This window comes from Pelobates fuscus, chromosome 11 (genome assembly GCF_036172605.1).
Source record: "Pelobates fuscus isolate aPelFus1 chromosome 11, aPelFus1.pri, whole genome shotgun sequence".
Lineage (NCBI taxonomy): Eukaryota > Metazoa > Chordata > Amphibia > Anura > Pelobatidae > Pelobates > Pelobates fuscus.
The window spans coordinates 120,231,659-120,249,255 of record NC_086327.1 but is presented as its reverse complement, the minus strand read 5'-3'; the positions used below and the strand labels follow the sequence as shown (position 1 = coordinate 120,249,255).

Sequence of the window (17,597 nt, the reverse complement as noted above, 5' to 3'; positions counted from 1 at the left end):
CATTTAACTCTACTTATACTACGTAGAGGCATTGGATACTACCTGCCTTATGTACTTAATAACATTATGCTAGGCATGAATACAGGGAGTATTATACTAAAGCTACTAGCATACCTTTACTACTTATATAATATAGTTATATATATTTTTTTTTAAAAGGGGCAAATTTCAGTTCCAGTCTAGGCCTCAGATGATGTGTCCTGGTAGTATGATATATTGTATTCTGTCTAGTAATATGACATACCTTTCATTTATCTGTACTGTATTCATTCTGTTGCTTGCAAATAAAGAAAGATTGACAAAAAATAATAATCTAATTGTGTTTAATTGATAAACCATATTTGATTTCACTGTATCATCGTAAACACATTGTTTCTCTATTAAAAGATAAATTTTTTGTGAAACTGTTATAGACTGCATGGCTTACGGGCATGAACACAGTACAAACTGTCGTAATCGGAGTTGTTTGACCTAGACTGTTTCACTACGAATTTCAAAATGTCATATCCAGCTTCTATAACAGCCTTCTCAATATCGTTCTTTGTTGTTGTCAAGCCATGAAACCTTTTTTTCCCAACATAGTAAAATGTACCATTCAGTGCACTCTGAATTATAATATGGCCTCCTGGTTTGAGCAAGCCCTTAAGGTGTTTCAGGGTGTTACAATAGGTAGCCATATCCTTAGATGCAGACTCTAAGCAGAAACAACTTATTAGACAATCAGCTGGTGGAAGAACAAGTGGCTCAAATGGATTCTTCTTCAGTACGTCACATTTTAAAACTTGCTTCACAGTTTTGCGAAGTTTCTTTTCCTTTTCCTCCAAATTAGCACTGGAAAACAGAAATGGATATTCATTATGAAATAGCTCTGCTTTTTAATAAAGAGGAGGGTGGGAGAATGGTATATAAGTTCAGTGGAGCTAAAAGAGCAGGGCATGGACCCAGATAATGAAGTAACGAGAAGAAAAGGGCTAGCTCTTGACCCAGAAGTATGGCTAAAGAATGATTTAAAACATAACTTTTAATATAGAATATAGACAAAAAAGGGTATAAGTGGATACAATCGTGGGTATTGCCACTAGACGGAGAGAAAACCTAAATGCTAAAAAAAAAAATCGCATCAAAGAAAAAGACAGTGATCTATTCACAATATATACAGCATAATATATATATATATATATATATATATATATATATATATATATATATATATATATTCTATAATAAAAGTTAAGTTTTAAATCATTCTTAAGCTAGCCATTTTTTATCATTAGCTCTGATTTGTATGTAAATTCTATTACTGTCCCACTGATAACATGGAAAAAAAACATTATCATTGGCATTAATTTTTACATGGTAAGACACATAAATGCCCATTTGATTTGATCACAAAACATTATAATATACACAACACTTTACCATCAACTTTATATAATTATTTTATTTGATGTCCAATTCCCTGACAATGCTGCTAATTGTTCAAGCTACTAGCTTGGGTCATTATTTATTAAGCTTTCCAAATGAGCCAATACTATTAGAAAATAAATATATGTGCATTTGAAGAACAGATTTTCTTGTCCATCTCAGTAAGTTTAGACATGTGAACCCTTTGATGCTATTGAGTTTTAGTTGCATAGTCTATAACCCATTAAAATATTCCACATAATAAAAATGGTGATACATCAGCATCTATTCACTAAATGTTGGATAATAATGAATTAGAACTATATTAACAAATGTGAGCTATATATGGGGCACGTGGGATTCAAAAATAAAAAATAAATGAATAATAGAGAGGTGGATTTATTTTCTCGGCATGGATAATTTAATTTTTTTAAATGTATTATTTATTTATTTTCTTTTTGATGTTTAACATATTTCTGTTACATATCGCTTTTTTTTTTAAGAATAAGATATTATACAAGATTATGTCAATTGTTTTATATACCCTAGTTTCCCTTTTTCCCCCTCTATTTTTTTTTTTTTTGTTGTTTTATATTGTCAACATTGCTTAATTGATACTTTTCTTTTATCAAATTAACATTTTATCTGATATTAATTCTTTATAGATATATTGTATTCTACTAACTGTTTATGATAGTGTTAGTAACTATAAAAAAATTCATTAAAAATATTTGAAAAGAAAAAAAATTCAAAGCTATAATACCCGTGGTGTGACTGTAGCTGAGCTGGATATTTTTTTTAAATCAGTACTTTTTTGCCTAAACGTTTGCAATTTATTTTTCTAATTTGTAATGTTCCAATGTTTAATTAATAAACCTCATTATGTTTGCGAGGCAAGCACATTTTTAATAAAATATAGAATATTTTATTACAAATATATTCTCTAGGTTTATGTTTGCATATCATTTGAGGGATGTTCAATTACAATTTCACTTAGCTTTTTTGCTTGTGAGTTTTGGCTCACACTTATATCTTGGCCATAAACATGTTACCCCGTAGCATAAGTACCAAACTACATTCTTCTTCATTACAAAAAAAAAAGTCTTATTAAATCTTCATTATTGGAGTTATCATACCTTTTCCCTTCTAGATCACAAACAAACTTTACATATGGGGTCCAGTCCAACATATTAGAGTCCTTCTTCAGCCATTTCTTTAGTTCGGTGAGATTTTGCTCCAGGAAGTCGGAAATGATAATATTGGTAAAGACTTCACAAGCTGAGAGCAGTTAGAAGATTGCTGCTCCAGCACCGATATCAATCAGTGTGTTTCCTTTAACAACTCCTTCTGAAATAAAATATATATTTAGATATATGAAACCCTAAATTTGCAAAATTTTCAAAAAGCCTGGATATTATTTTTTGTTAATCAAAATAGTCAAGGTTATGATAACAAGTATGTGGGTTGTTAGGGGGGGGGGGGGGGAAGGAGAGATGACAAAGGACGTGAACGCTGCACGGGAGCGCACGTCCTTGCACGCGGAGATGCTGGCACCCTAGGGAAATGAGCCGAAGGACGACCGGTTAGCTGAAAGCGAGAGAGAGAGCTGAAGCCTGAAGCCTGAAACTGCTGTTTAGCCGCCCTAGAGAGTGACCACTCTACACACCCACAACCGCAGTGAAATACAGGTGTTCCAGAGGAGCCTAGCCTGGAGGCGAGCAAGGGGCGCAGTGGTGGATACTGAGTGCGGCCAGTGTGAGGAGGTGCTGGTGAGCTGGGTTCCTCTGATTGCGCCTTGCGAAGAAATGTGAGTGCTGTCTGGCGGGGAATGGAGCAGAGGGCACGGGAGTACCTAAGTTTTGAGTGAATACTCGAGGGAATACCCCTATTTATAGGTATTATTAAGGCGCCAAGACCCACAATATATATAGAGTGGGTACTACTCTGGAGGCAGTTGATTTTGTGGCACAAATATTTGTAAGAGAGGAAGAACCAAAAAGGATTGAGAAAACAAGAAGGAAAAAGGGGAGAAAAAGAGAAAAATTAAAGAGGCATTAATGAAATCAAATAAGAAAAGTAATATCTGCTTAATTGCCCAAATTGACATAATTAAGTACTTGTTTGCAAGTGGATTTCAGCAACTTCCGGCTGGGGGGTGCAAATGGCAGGCTACAGGCTACAATAATATGAAGGATTAAAAAAGAAAGGCATCTGAAAAATATAATTTTCAAGTACAACACATATGATATAATGGCTTCGACAGAAAAGGGCTTATGAAAGTGTATGTTATAATAAAGGCGCAAGGTATAAAGGACCAAGTGAACTGCACTAAAGGATACAATAAGCTGCTTAACGTTGTAAAGGACCAAGTGAACTTGGACTAAAGGAGCAAGATAAACTTTTTTTTTGTTGTTTTTTTTTGTTATTGTTTTGTTTTCTGTTTCAAGATGGCTACAAGGAAAGGTCAATATAACAAACAGCTTACGAAGAGGGACAGAGAAAAGAAACAAGAAAGTAAGACAGACAGGAGGCTTTCCTTTCCCGTTCCGCTGCAAACACAGAAACAGGAAATACACCATCAGAACGTTTCAGACTCCTCATCCCAATCATTTAAAGAGACAGATAATCTGTCTCCAAAGAGTATGCCCACAAAAATGAGTTCAAAAGAATATAGCTCTGATGAATTACATATGTACCTTGAGACCTGTTTTGAACGACAACTAGTTAAGATTAAAAATGAGATCCACGAAGGCCTTATGGAATTTAAAATGGAGCTATCACAGATGGAAAAAAAACTTAAGCTGAATGAAGAAAAATTAGAATCGCTGGAATACCAGCAAGTCTCATCAGAAGACACCATGAGGAAGGCAAATAAAAAAATAGCAGAACTGGAATTTAAAATTGCAGATCTTGAAGATCGTTCTCGACGCAACAATCTTAGAATCAGGGGAATCCCAGAATCTATTAATAGTGATAAATTGCAAGATTACATAATGGAGATTTTTTTCACAATTAGGCATCCAAATGACAAACTCATTAAACTCTTTTGAAAGATGCCACAGAGTTATGAAACCAGATTTTGTGGCCCAAAGTGAGCCTAGAGATGTGATGATCTGCTGTTCGTCATATAAAATGAAAGAAAAAGTCTTAAAAGCTTCAAGACTTATTAGATTGACTGATCCACATAGCAACATTATGATTTTTCCGGATATTTCATACTATACCAGGGCCAAAAGAAAACCGTTTGCAATTTACACAAAGATTCTACGACAGAAGAATATTCGATATTCATGGCGTTATCCTTGTAAAAATTATTGTTTCTCATGACGCAAGGACATACTCTTTTTCGGATGTTACAGCAATCTCGAAATGGTTTAGAGAGCAGAATTTTGAACTGAATAATTCAGTAGATGGAGACAAAGGACGGAGGAGAGAAGCTGTATAATATAAGGGATATAATCCTTTTTTTTTTTATTTCATTCTCTCCCTTTTTTCCTCCGGCCCAAGTGGTAGCCAAAGAAGGAATAATAATATAAGAAAAATGATGAGAGGGAGTATTGATGAAAAAGGACACTATTCACAGGAATACTAATGTTTTGATGAAGGACTTGTGACTGAGGTCACATGCAGGGATTCTTCCCAACTCTGATCACTTGATACACCGAATAGGCACTGGGAATAAGGGTCAAAAATGTATATAGAGGGATTAACTGTAACACAGACATAAGGAAATTGATCTTACACAAATAATTTGAAACTAGAACCAGGTAATCACTTGAATTGGGATATTTAATGTTTAGAAAGGTGGACCACTCAGGAAATATGGTTAATTAAAGGGTAGATTGATGTTTTCTGTGTTCACAGTATTGAGAGGCTGTAAGTCAATAATTGAAGAAATGACAATATGTTAGATTTTGTATATAATGTAATATTACCGAAGGAATAAGTAATACACAATCACGAGGTCCACAAGGTACTGTTACTGAATTACTGACAGTTTAGGAAGAGGTGGAGAAGGGTCTCTGATGTTATAATTGACCTTAAATCGATAGCCCGTATATAAATATTGGATTCAAGATGAGTGATTTGATAGCTAAGTTAAACATTGAGACTTTTAGCATCGACAACTCCAACTATAGCTATAGTATGATAATCTTTAGGTTTAATTTTTGTAATGGGTGTTAGATGATAAAGTACAGAAAGGAGAATTTAAGTCTACAAATGCTATATAGGAAATTGATTGTGAACGAGTAGGCGTAACCAAGGGTAGGAAAATATAGATAGGTATGGTATGGTATTTACGGAGTGGAAAGTTTAAACACTAGGGATTATTTGAAATATATAATGATTTATTAATGGTTTTCTGATCACAGTACTAAGAATCTACTAAATAGTAAGTGGTGATGGAAATAGGTTAGACATCATACTAAAAGCAATGGCTCATGTATAAGTCAAGAGTAATATAATTAGTTACTAGAAATAAAAGCACATAGTATGAGAGGCATGATGCCAGAGAGGTTTGGGTGGAGGAGAGGAGGAGGGGATGGAGAAGGAAGAGGAGGAGAGGGAAATTAGTATAAGATAGATTATAAATAATAGATAGATATAGTGATGGTAGACTGTATTATTACTATAAATTTATTTATTTATTTATTTTTTAATTTTTTTTCTCTTGATGCTTTGTGGCATCTAGGAATGTGCACTCGACTAACCGGGGGGCAAAGGAAAATAACTGGCTCAAAATATTTTCTAAGTGGGGTAGTTCAGCATCAAAATAATGATCCTGAATAGGATCTATTTGGAGGTTCTGTGAAAGAGGGCATACCACAGGTCCATCCACACTTCCTTTAAGGGATGTCTATTTTACATGTGTTGTTGGTTTTTGTAAATGTTTTATGTTTTTTTGTATGTTATAAGTTGACGAAGTCTGATATGAAATATAAAATTCAATTATATAAGCTAGAAGTTAAGAAAGATAAAGATATCCACCCTGCTGGGGACTTAGGCCTAAGTGGGCAGTATAAAAGAAAAAAAAAAGATAGTAGAAAGCGGAAGGAGAAAGTTAAAGATAAAGGAGAAAAGAAGGAAAGAAAAAGGAAAAAAAAAAGAGAAAAAAGTAGGATAAGAACCATATGATTAATGTTGTTTCAATTAATGCACAAGGCCTGAACTCTCCACAGAAAAGGAAATTGTTATTTGAACATGCTAAAAGGGAAAATGCGCAAGTTGTAGGTATACAAGAGACCCATTGGCGCAGAGTCGATGAGGGAAAATTCAGTTTTAAAGACTTTCCTAGCTCAGTCTGCTCCTCTTTTAAAGACAAAAAAAAGAGGGAAGTAGCTATTTTTTTTTCATCGACAATAAATGTCTCTATAAAACATACAAAAACTGATACGATGGGCAGATGGATTATTCTTATATGTACAATAGAATATCAACTTTATACAATTGCTAATATCTACGCCCCGAATACTTCTCAGATTCAGTTTCTATATAATTTTTTTGTGCAATTAGATAAAATCAAGCAAGGTCGCACCATAGTTATGGGCGATTTTAATTTGGTAACGGACCCTAATTTAGATAGAAGGTCTGAAAAGACTAAAACTCCCTCGAGGAACGTTAATAATCAGGAAAAAAAAATTCGCAATATAATCCAAAATGAAGCCCTCTTTGACTGCTGGAGGATTTTTCGTCCCACAGAGAAATATTTCACATGTTTTAGTAAGACTCACTGTTCGTATTCAAGAATAGATTTTATTTTTGGAGACCGAAATTTGTTAGAAAATGTGAAATCTGCGAATATAATTACGGTTACCTGGTCTGATCATAATATGGTAAAAATACAACAAAATAATAATTTCATAAAGCAGAGACCAGATTGGAAAGTAAATGATAAGTTATTAATTTCTAAAACTAATAGGGAACAGATTGCAAAGGTGATAGATATGTACTGGCTGGATAATGATAATAATGACGTGTCCTCTGTTATAAAATGGTGCGCATTTAAAAGTGTTATAAGGGGACACTTAATCAGCTTAGAAGCCAAGGCTAAGAAAAACTGGCAGGAATCCCTGTCAAGTCTATATATTGAATTAAGCGAATGTTATAAAAAAAATATTGCTGCACCTGTAAGAACTATATCGAATCAAATTAGGACTATAGAAAATGAAATTTTGATATCTAAAATAAATAGAAATCTACAGTTTATGAAAATAAATTATTATTATAGGGGGAACAAGGCAGATAAACTCCTTACTAATAAAGTTAAAAATCAACAAAAAAAATTAATTACAAAAATAAAACAGGGAAATGAAACAATATTAGACCCTAAAAAAAATTGGAGAGGTATTTAGAGATTATTATTATAAATTATATAATCTACCGGCTATATCATCTCAAGAGGATATAAATAACTATTTTTTGAATATCCATCTCCCTAGGCTAGATGATTCTCAATTAGAGCAATTTAATACAGAGATTTCACTCCAAGAAGTTATTGACTCTATTGATGCTATGAAAAAAAATAAAGCGCCGGGCCCAGATGGGTTCACAGACTCCTTTTTAAAAATGTATAAGGACAGGCTGGCTCAGAGAATGGTAGATTGCTACAATTTAGTGATGAATACAGGCAAACTACCTAAAGAAATGTTGGTAGCAAATATTCTCCCTATTTTAAAAAACAATAAAAATCCAGAAGAAATAACTAACTATCATCCAATAGCCCTATTAAATAATGACTACAAAATGTATGCCTCAATTACTGCTAAAAGAATTAAGAATATAATCTCCTCTTTGATTGCAGAAGATCAGGTGGGTTTTATACCAGGTAGGATGTCTTCTAATCACATTAGGAAGATACTAAATATATTCACAAAGCTTCATGTGAATAAAACCCCATTTTTAACGATGGCCTTAGACAGAGAAAAGACATTTGATAGGGTTGGATGGAATTTGATGCAGTCAACTTTAAAAGCTTTTGGGTTTTCAGGTCGGATTCTTCTGGCAATTTTGGCCTGTTACTCCTCACCATCGAGTAGGATTGTTGGGGGGGGGTTTAAGTCTGAATGGTTTATGGTATCGAATGGCACCCGTCGGGGTGCCCTTTATCCCCACTACTTTATATTTTAACAGCTGAACCCCTGGCATATGAAATACGAAAAAATCCTGAAATAACAGGGTTTAAAAAAGAGAGATAAAGACTTTAAAATAAATCAATATGCTGACGACACACTGCTAACGTTAACCAACCCAATCAAGTCAGTTCAAGTTGCTATGCAAGTAATTAAAAGCTACAGCTGTTTGTCAAATTACAAACTTAATGTTCAAAAAACGACGGTATTACCCTTCTATATGCAAGAGGAAGATTACCAATATTTAAATGAACACTATGCCTTTAAATGGGAAAAAAAGGGATTTGTGTACCTTGGGATCAATATAGTGAAAGATCCAGAGAACATAATGAAGGCTAATGTAATCCCTCTGATTAGAGAATGTACTCTTTCTCTAAAACAGTGGAATTCTATGCAGTTATCTTGGTGGGGAGGGTCAATTTTATTAGGGCATATGTTTTTTCTAAGTTTATTTATTTATTGAGGATGATTCAGTTACAGATGCATCCCCAACGGCTCAAACTCATAAATAAAATATTTAGAGATTATATTTGGCTTGATAAGAAACCCAGAATAGGGCAGGATCTCTTATATTTGAAGCATAAACAAGGAGGTATTGGTTTCCCCAAATATCTTCTTATATCATCAAGCGGCTCAGTTGATGCATACCCTTCCCTTAATTAAACAAGATAGAATCTCACAAAACTGTTTTAAAATAGAAGGGGAAGATATGACTGACCCATATAATAATGTTGGACTAATGTGGCCTATAAGAAATAATAGTGGAAATAAAAATACAAGGTGAGCAAAAAATGGGTCGCAAGAGTATTCTGAGAACGGACAAGTTTAACCGATAATTTGATAACTAGACCTCTTGTAAAGTTTTAGACTTACTTTAAAAAACAACTAGAATTAAGAAATAAAATATTACCCGCTTTGTCCTTTAAAAGCCTGGAGACATGGTTGGAAAATTTAGATACGACAGAATGGATTGGGCATGGGATTAAAAAATTAGCAGATATATTAGAGGATAGGAGGATTATCCCCTTTGCCGAGATACGGAGAGTCTTTGGTATTTCATATTTACAGACTTTAAACTTTATTAGGATTAAAAGTTTTCTGCAAAGCTCCCTAGGAAGTATAACGAAGTCATCCTCAATATTTAAATGAAATGAACTAATAGACTCTGAGAAAGATACAAAAATATTAACCAGATGTGTTGAGATTATGAAAAGTATAAAAGGACTTGTTCAGCCCCTAGCTAAAATCAAATGGGAAAGAGACTTATCAATAAAAATCGATATAAAGGATTGGAACAGGGCTCTCCAAACAGTGTACTCTACGGTACATTGCTTAAATATTAGGGAAGCTCATTTTAAGCTTCTAAATAGATGATACATGACTCCAAACAAGATAAGGAAATTTTCGAAGGAAGAGATCTCTAGTTGTTGGAGATGTGGGAATGAGGGGGCGAATGAATTACACATATGGTGGGATTGCGCTCCAATTAGGGAAGCGTGGGATCAATTTTTGGGTCATATAAATAACCTTTTGGATATCACGCATATCTGGACCCCAGATATTTTGCTCTTACATTTAAATCTTCTGCAATTAACTAAAGATAAGAAATGTTTGCTGATTCACACCTCGATGGCTTTTAAGATGTCCATAGCAAAAAACTGGAAAAAGACATCAATCGATTCATGGCCGCATATTAAGGCAATCATTATAACCCAATGTAAAATGGAAAGGGGTATAGCCTCCAATTTAAGTATTAATATTCGCCAATATGAGATCTGGGATAAATGGATAAAGGTCCTTGAAAACCCAACAGTGGAAAGTATAATGTGACATTAAATAGGAATTTCCAGAAAAGGGGGAATCTTATATGAACTAAGAGCGGTATAAATAAAGGAACAAATGTCAACTTTATTGTATGTCTGTCTGTGTATTTGTTTATTTGTATGAGAGTAGTGATGGAAGCGAGGGACATTCAGCACTTTCACCCCTACTGATGATTGTATGCTTGAAGTATATTTCTTGGGGAGCAGTAATATTGTTCAATATTGGTGCTGATATACATGGAGCAGATGAAAGCAACATTTTGGCCACAACCAGGTCTTTTGTCAAGCTTTTCATGTATCATGACTCAAATATTGTCACAACCTTTTATGACAATATATGAGTTTGGATCTGAGGGAAGCAATGTCTACCCATGTTTCTTGCACAGTTGTTTTTCTTTATGTTTCATATCATTCAAAACAATTACTATGTGAGCAAATTACTGTCAGCACAGTAAAGGTAGCTTGAAGAAGTGGAGAACAAAATATGATAAAATTATCTTACAGATCTATTTGTATTGATGAAAACTCAGGAAAAACTGCCTAGAACTCACACTTACTATGACAACTAACAGGGTTATTTACTAAAGTGAGAATTGTTGGGAATTCAAAGTGAAGTTCAGTTTTAAAGCCAAAATAGCCGAGCTGGAAACATTCTCCTTGTCAGCTGTGCTTCTAGTTCAGGTACGTTGGCCTTAAGTTGGAAATTCACTTTGAATTTACTTTGAATTCTTAGCAATCCTCACTTTAGGGAAAAAGTTCAAAAATCATAAGGCTTGAAGGACAAGCCAATCCAGGAGTGCAAAACTACAACTGTGATGATGCCCATCATACTTAAAGACTGACTATCTTGTAAAATATAGTTCCATTACATCTGAGTATGTCAATTTCGGCAATTCTGGTCTAGGAATCAAGTAGCAAACTATATTTATAAGGCAAATGCAGAGATACCTTAAAATACGTACCACATATTCACTCTGCCGAAGACCTACGTGTATCCTCTGTTAGTACTCCCAACCTCTGATGCTCGCCTTCAAGATTTCTCTAGGGCATTGTTCCTGAGAACTCCCTTCCCTTTTCCGTTAGACGCTCACCCAGTCTCCACTCTCTCAAAAAATAATTAAAAACTCACTTCTTCATGACAGCATATCAATTAAACTGTTAATAGCTCCCAATCTATTCCTCTAATGCCACTGTCATTAGAAAACACAATAAGTCTTCAGTGAATACTATTCTATCAAACTACTTCTCTACTCTTACCTTTACCTGTTGTGTCACTATACCCAATTCCCTCTAGCATGTAAGCTCATTGAGCAGGGCCCTCAACCCCTCTGCTCCTGTGTTTCCAACTTGTCTGGTTACAATTACACGGTTGTTAGTCCTCCCATTGTATAGCACTGTGGAATATGGTGATGCTATATAAATAATAATAATAATAATAATATTTTTTATGCTAGTAAATAGATTCACAAAAAAGTACAAAGCAATCTAGTTAAGATATAACATATATATATATATGTATATATATATATACACACATATATATATATATATATATAAACAATTTCATGGGCTTATAAAGGAAACCTAAGTCTAGACAACATACTTCAAATCTTTCCATTTTAGATTTCCATTGTTTTCCCCACTGCTGGTCTAAAAGTGAAACTCTTAATTCCTGTTCCCACTTAGTGATATATCTTGTGGACTCCCTAGCTACAGCAGTCAGCAGCATGGCATATAATACCAATATATCTTTCTCATTAGAGATTTCTTTGCCTGAAGCTCAACGAAGCAAGGTGAACAGTCAGTGTAGGACCCACATAACAGCTTTGTCTTGAGGTGGGCTTGCATCTAACGGCCATTGGAGTTACTAAATAACCTCAGTTTATTTAAATATGCATAGGGATTTTGGAAGTGTGCAGGTAACTTTTTTTTTCTTCTTTGGTTTTTACTGTATGTATTGGGGCTGATGTGTACTATGGCTGTTGCTGCTGCCCAAGAGAAGTGTGAGTTTGAGTGCAGGAGTTGTTTTTGTGTATTTGTATTCACTTTTGTATCACACAGCTATGTTACAATGCTGCTGCCTACCCCATGTGTTCCCTATTAGGGGTTAATAAGTATGTAGGTGTTTAGGAAAACAGCCCTCTTTGTCTCATTAGAGATATTTTTGCCTGAAGCTCAAGGAAGCAAGGTGAATAGTCAGTGTAGGGCCCACCTTAGAGGTTTGCCTTGACGTGGCAGGTGAGCTTACATCTAATGGCCATTGTAGTTACTTAATAACGTTCATTTATTTAAATATGTATAGGGATTTGGGAAGTGCGCAGGTAACTTTTTTCTTTGGTTTTTACAGTATGTATTGGGATTGATGTGTATTATGGTTATTGCTGCGACCCAAGTGTAGCTTGGTGAGAAGGTGACAACAGATGGTGCGATTATTCGCAAATGGAAGAAAAACAAAATAACCATCAGTCTCCCTCAGTCTGGTGCTCCATGCAAGATCAAACCTCGTGGAGTTTCAATGATCATGAGAATGGGGACGAATCAGCCCAGAACTACATGGGAGGATCTTGTTAATGATCTCAAGGCAGCTGAGGCCATAGTCACCAAGATTACAATTGGTAACACACTATGCCGTGAAAACCTGCAGCGCCCACAATGTACCCCTGTTAAAGAAAGGCCCGTCTGAAGTTTGCCAATGAATATCTGAATGATTCAGAGGAGAACTGGGTGAAAGTGTGATCAGATGAGACCAAAATCAAGCTCTTTTGCATCAACTCATATCGCCGTGTTTGGAGGAGGAGGAATGTTGCCTATGACTCCAAGAACACTATCTGCACCATCAAACATGGAGGTGGAAACATTCTGCTTTGGGGGTGTTTTTCTGCTTAGGGGACAGGACAACTGCACCGGATCAAGGGGGCGATAACGGGGCCATGTACCGTCAAATCTTCGGTGAGAACCTCCTTCCCTCAGCCAGGGCATTGAAAATGGGTCGTGGATGGGTACTCCAGCAAGACAATGACCCAAAATACACAGCCAAGGCAACAAAGGAGTAGCTCAAGAAGAAGCACACTAAGGTGCTGGAGTGGCCTAGTCCCATAGAAAATCTGTAGAGGGAGCTGAAGGTTCGAGTTGCCAAATATCAGCCTTGAAACCTTAATGACTTGGAGAGGATCTGCAAAAGGAGTGGGACAAAATCCCTCCTTAGATGTGTGTAAACGTGGTGGCTAACTACAAGAAACGTCTGACCTTTGTGATTGCCAACAAGGGTTTTGCCACCAAGTACTAAGTTGAACTAGTCAAATACTTATTTCACTCATTGACATGCAAACCAATTATAACTTTTTTGACATGAGTTTTTCTGGATTTTCTTTTTATTCTGTCTCTCCCTGTTAAAATACACATACCATTAAAATTATAGACTGATTATTTCTTTGTCAGTGGGCAAACGTTCAAAATCAGCAGGGGAGCAAATACTTTCCCCCTCACTGTAAAAGCCTACTCCACCAAAGTGTTTTGGAAGGACAAACTGTGTTTGCTTAATTCTTGGGGCTTTTTTTAAAAATAATATATTATAAAAGAATCTTACTATGACAAATAACACAGCTAACAAAGAGTTCAACATGAATTGAAAGTTAATTTCAAATTTAAGAATAACAAAGTCAAAATGAATACATTCTTCAAGTCAGCTGTGCTTCTAGTTTGGGAGATTTAGCCTTAAGTTGGAAATTCACGATGAGCATTCAAAAAGTTCTCGGCAATGCTCATTTTAGTGAATAACTCCAAAAATCATAAGGTTTAACCCCTTAAGGACCAAACTTCTGGAATAAAAGGGAATCATGACATGTCACACATGTCATGTGTCCTTAAGGGGTTAAAGGGCATTCTACATCACAAATTGCCAAAAAGTCAGCCAATACAGGAATGCAAAACTACAACTGTTGTGATGATCTTCATAGAATGTGACGGCAGATAAGAACCATTCGGCCCATCGAGTCTGCTCAATTTTCTAAATACTTTCATTAGTCCCTGGCCTTATCTTATAGTTATATCCCATGCATGCTTAAACTCCCTCACTGTGTTAACCTCTACCACTTCAGCTGGAAGGCTATTCCATGCATCCACTACACTCTCAGTAAAGTAATACTTCCTGATATTATTTTTAAACCTTTGTCTCTCTAATTTAAGACTATGTCCTCTGGTTGTGGTAGTTTTTCTTCTTTTAAATATAGTCTCCTCCTTTACTGTGTTGATTCCCTTTATGTATTTAAATGTTTCTATCATATCCCCCCGTCTCGTCTTTCCTCCAAGCTATACATGTTAAGATCCTTTAACCTTTCCTGGTACATTTTATCCTGCAATCCATGAACCAGTTTAGTAGCCCTTCTCTGAACTCTCTCTAAAGTATCAATATCCTTCTGAAGATACTTCATATTTAAAGACTGACAAACTACCATATGAATTATAGTTCCATTACATATGAGGAGCTAACTTTTGGCCACTTCTGGTCTAGGAAATATATCAAGTAACAAACTATATTTATAGGGAAAATATAGAGAATCCTTGGTAGTAAATAGATTTAGAAAAAAAGTACAAAGCAATCTATTTTTTTTTTTAGTTTCTTTTTTTAAAATCACATTCACTTTTTATCTGTTAAAATTGTTTTAATCAAATATTATTCACAGTCTATTATGTTACCTGAAGAGAAGATTTCATGAAGATTTCTTAATATAAAATCTGTCCTGTCTTCTAGCATTGCTCCTTCGTCTATTGCATAGTATGAATCATAGTAATCTTTTGGATTAAATTTCTTTATGAAAGTCTCTGGTCTAGAGACTGCTGTATCCATTTCCCCGTCTGTTCTCAGTTCACATTTGTAGAAATCATTCCAGATTATAATTTGAATCTCTGTTTTTATACAAGATTTAGCAACCAAAGCTGCCAACTGGGTTAACCCCTTAAGACTGCAGCCAAATGTACAAGTTGTGATCCAAAAAAAACGTAAACAAAAACTGGCATTTGCGCTATATGTCTGTCCAACCGTAACACCTCTTTCATATTAAATGCACCCACACTTATTATATATCATTTTATTCAGGGGAAACAGGGCTTTCGTTTAACATCAAATATTTAGGTATGGAACATAATTTAATTTGAAAAAAATATTTTAAAAAAATCGGAGAAAATAATTTTTTTAATTGTTTTAGTTCTACGTGACATTTTAACTGTGAATGTCAAAATACTGTTTGCTTTTACTGCAATACAATACACATATTTGTATTCAGTGTATTCAGCGATGTCTCACGTGTAAAACAGTACCCGCTATGTACAGGTTTTATGGTGTTTTGGGAAGTTACAGTGTCAAATATGGCGTGTTACATATTTCCGTTTTTTCACATTTAAATTCGCCAGATTGGTTATGTTGCCTTTGAGACCATATGGTAGCCCAGGAATAAGAATTAACCCCATGATGGCATACCATTTGCAAAAGTAGACAACCCAAGGTATTGCAAATGGAGTATGTCCAGTCTTTTTTAGTAGCCACTTGGTCACAAACACTGGCCAAAGTTAGTGTTAATATTTGAAAATGCAAAAAACTAATTATATAGCGAATTTTGGCCAGTGTTTGTGACTAAGTGGCTACTAAAAAAAAACCTGAACATACCCTATTTGCAATACCGTGGGTTGTCTACTATTGCAAATGGTATGCCATCATGGGGATAATTTTCATTCCTGGGCTACCATACGGTCTCAAAGGCAACCTGGCGAATTTTAATGTGAAAAAACTGAAACGCAAATATTTGACTCTGTAACGTATGAAAACACCATAAAACCTTTAAATGAGGGGTACTGTTATACTCAGGAGACTTCGCTGAACAAAAATATTAGTGTTTCAAAACAGTAAAACGTATCACAACAATTATATCGTCAGTGTAAGTGCCATTTGTGTGTGAAAAATGCAAAAAATTTCACTGTCACTGACGATATCGTCGTTGTAATATATATTACTGTTTTGAAACACTAATATTTGTGTTCAGCGAAGTCTTCCGAGTAAAACAGTACCCCCCATGTACAGGTTTTATGATGTCTTGGAAAGTTACAGGGTTAAATATAGTGCTAGCAAATTTAATTCCCTGAACTTTCGGCCTGGGTTGTCAGGCAGGTCCTGCAAATTGTAATTAATGAAATTACCTAATTTTGTAAAATGATTACATAAATCTATACGTAGAATTATTTTATATATATATATATATATATATATATATATATATATATATATATATATATATATATATATATATATATATATATATATCAGACCAGACTCTGGCACTCAACCCCCCAAAAAAGTATATAAGATATATATTACCAGGGTGCCTCCAGGCCAGTAGATAAAAAGGTGAAAATCAGGAGCACTCGCTTGGATTTTTCAAATGTGAATAAACTGTTTAATCACAACTCAGCATCAACGTTTCGACCCTTCAGGGTCTTTATCAAGATAGTGATAATACACATAGAATACAAATATATACATAATAGTAATTGATTAACTTACCCCACCTGTGTGAAGTGATTCCGGAAGTGAAACTAGCCGGACAGAGTGTGTGTGTAATGATGAGAACGTCCGCGTCATGACGTTCATACGTGCGTGCGTGATGACGTGCGTGCGTCAAAACGTGCCCCCCCGCGTGGTGACGTCATCGCGTGTAATGTATAACGTAACCCTGGTAACCACACAATGCCCGTGCGGCTAACCCTTCAAGGAGGAACAAACTAATACCAAACATGTAAACAGCTAATGAGGGAGAGAGATCAGCATGCAAGAGCCACATTGATGAGATAAAGCCAGATATTATACCTAAGACATGCAAACCGAACTGTATATGTAAAAATAAAGTGAATGTATGCAATGTATTGATAAATAACAAGCACTGTGTGTGTAGAATAAATCCTAGAAAAATAAGCAAAGAGCCAGAGTAAAAGAATACAATACAGAAAAGTGTGGAAAATCTAAATCCGATGTATGTGAATATGAGTGTAAGATCTTGTGTGTGGAAAAAAGAGTGAATCTAGCATACACTGTAATGAGAGTGAAAAAAAGGCATAAAAAGAAAATTAAAAATACAAAAATACACAAAAAAAAAAACAGTGAATGAAGAATGTCAAAATAGTGAAACCATAAGCATGTATGCACCAACAGAATAAATTATCCGAAGCAATAGATACATGGCCAACCTCACTA

At 35.0% G+C, this 17,597-nt stretch overlaps 1 pseudogene; it reads right to left on the bottom strand.

The window, feature by feature from the left end:
* Nucleotides 1–407: 407 nt before the first annotated feature.
* On the bottom strand, nt 408–15,203 carry LOC134576970 (nicotinamide N-methyltransferase-like; annotated as a pseudogene).
* Nucleotides 15,204–17,597: the final 2,394 nt, after the last annotated feature.